This window comes from Pelobates fuscus, chromosome 1 (genome assembly GCF_036172605.1).
Source record: "Pelobates fuscus isolate aPelFus1 chromosome 1, aPelFus1.pri, whole genome shotgun sequence".
Lineage (NCBI taxonomy): Eukaryota > Metazoa > Chordata > Amphibia > Anura > Pelobatidae > Pelobates > Pelobates fuscus.
Genome location: NC_086317.1, coordinates 283,286,732 through 283,289,524, shown reverse-complemented (window position 1 = coordinate 283,289,524; position 2,793 = coordinate 283,286,732). Strand labels below are relative to the sequence as shown.

At 44.5% G+C, this 2,793-nt stretch overlaps 1 pseudogene; it reads left to right on the top strand.

Moving 5' to 3' along the window:
- The first annotated feature begins 231 nt into the window (after positions 1 to 231).
- On the top strand, positions 232 to 326 carry LOC134576679 (U6 spliceosomal RNA; annotated as a pseudogene).
- Positions 327 to 2,793: the final 2,467 nt, after the last annotated feature.

Sequence of the window (2,793 nt, the reverse complement as noted above, 5' to 3'; positions counted from 1 at the left end):
ACACTGGGCCTTGTTTGTCCATTTCCTGGCAGGCTCTGCTTGCTCCATTACTGTTTTTCTCCTTACTCTGCCAGTGCACTGGGCCTTATTTGTCCCTTTCTGGGCAGGATTTGACTACACACTGGGCCTTATTTGTCCCTTTCCTGGCAGGCTCTGCCTGTCTCATTACTGTTTTCCCCTTTCTCTGGCAGGCCCTGCCTGCACACTCGACCTGATTCACTGCTCCTGTCGGTGCTCACTTTTGCACATATACTGAAATTGGAGAAGATTAGCACGACCCCTGCCCAAGGATGACATACAAAATTTGACAGGGATTCTACAAGTTTATACGTTTATACAATAAATTCTAGCTGCCTGTGCGTGGGGACTGAAGGTCAGTGCATTGACTCTGGAGGTTTTACTTAAGTAGTAGGTTCTGTTATATGTACATGCAAAGATAACAGATTTTAGGAATGAAAAGAGGTATTTCTTAAACCGTGTACTTTGTCTTTGTTATGTTTTGCAACCTAACAATTTACTAGAAATGGAACATATTGATTCTCATACAGTGTTTCTTTAACAAACTACCTTTTACCTACGGTCATGAATGTGATGTTTAGACTATAAGATGCCATCTTGTCCTAAGTTAGTGTGACACCAAGTCAGAGCATTGCCTACGTCATGTCCAACCTTAAATGACCCATCCACGCTTCCAAAATAAAACCCCACAGTTTAGTAGATATATCCCCAATAAATACATTAATATATAATTTTATGTATGTATTTATTGGGAATATAGTCTAAAAGAGCCCGCAAAAGCTACTTGTTATGTAAGCCCTTTTTACCAGAAGAAACTTTCAGCTTTTTCACAGGGAAATAGCCAATCAGAGGCTTCACGTCTGGAGCTGAGTAGCTGGTCTAAGGTCCGTAAAGGGAGGGGGGAGGCAGGCACGCGTCTGACACTTCTGTTAGCTCCCCCGAGGGAGGGAAGTAGGAAGGAATCCACTCTGGCTGTTGGATTGACTGCCAGTATGGTGCTCCCTAATTAATTTATAAAAGTCCTGATTTCTGATATTTCTACCACTTCAGCTGGAAGGCTATTCCATGCATTTACTACCCTCTGAGTAAAGTAATTCTAATGGCACCCCGGGTATAGAAGGGGTTAACGCCATCAAATATGTTCCCTTTCCAGAATGAAAAGTCAGCTACCGAACACTCCTAAGCGCCGAACAGGAAACACGCAAATAATCCCCCCCAAGTACAAGACGAGGCTCTGTATTTAGGGTCAAGCAGAATCTTTTTAATGTGGGCTACATGCCTGTCTTTTATGCAGGTCTTCCAGCAAGGGACACTCCCATAGGGACCTTGTAGAACACTGAGACAAGTTTGTACAGTAACCAATCACATGCATGTACAGTAACAAACACTCCCACATGAACATTCCAACTCCTCCTCTTGTGAGGAACTGACTCTGCTGGGTTTCGAACCCTGGTTTACATGCTGCTAAACCTCTTCCTTACCACTACACCATCCTGCCTTTTGCAAATGTACCTGAGATCTGGTAACCTTGACTCTATAAGCATTGGTATCAGTGACAAGTCTCTTCAGCTGTGTCTGGTCATGTGTCTGGTTCTTGGCCTATAAAAGCCACTTCCTGTCTCTGTACCTTTGCCAGATTATTGTGGTTCCTGTACTCTCTAATCAAGCTTGTTCCTGTTTCTCCTACCTGTTGCTGATTTTGGACCGTTTTGACTTTGCTGCTTCTCCTTCCCACTGACCTCGGCTTGCCTCACTACGATTATCATCTCTCTGTTCCAGTCTCCCATCTCTGCTTAAGACCAGAAGGCCACTCAAGGCTCAGGGGCTCAACCACCTGGGTAACGAGTGGCTACCTCTGGCAGAAAACATTGCTGATCTGGCTACTGGACTCCAAAACTTTGTAACATCAATATCATTACAGAATAATCTGGCCCATTCATGGAGACCGTCGGATCAGATTCTGCATTGGCCCAGCAGGTTGCTTTTAATGCACAGACCATTCAAGTGCTGCAGGATCAGGTAGCTGAACTGCAAAATGAAGTTCGATCAATGCATGGTGAGCTTACCAGCTACAGGGCACATGATGTTGCGGCTGCTGCTGCTACTACTGTTACACCTGCACAAGATGCCCGCTTGCCTCTACCAGAAAGACCGCAAAAAATTTAGGGGTTTCCTAAATCAATGCCGTTTGCATTGTATGATGTTACCTAACCGTTTTCCATCTGAAAGAGAGAAGGTGGGATTTATTTTCTCCCTATTCAAAGATGAAGCCCTGGCTTGGAGCTCCCCTTTTCTGGAACAGGACAGTCCAGTCTTGGGAAATTTAAAAGACTTTCTTGAGGCCATGTGCCTAGTTTTTGATGACCCCAATCGCTGTGCTACAGCAGAAGCCACTCTCCTTCATTTACATCAAGGGAGGCGCTCTGTAGCTGAATATGCTGCTGAATTCAGACAGTGGGTTGCTGATACTACTTGGAACCAATCAGCCCAGAGGTTCCACTTCAGAAGGGGTCTCTCAGAAGCTATAAAAGATGAGTTAGCTCGTGTTGATCTTCCTGTTGAGTTTGATGCATTTGTGCGGTTGGCTATCCGTATTGATCGGAGACTTTCAGAAAGAAGATTGGAAAGACAGGGCTCTTTTAAACCAAGTGCTACTCCTACTTTCTATTCAAGAATTTCTACTCCGACCCCACAAACACCTACAGAATCTGAACCTGAGGCTATGCAGGTAGATCTAATAAGAGGGTCATTATCCAATGAAGAAAAACAGTGGCG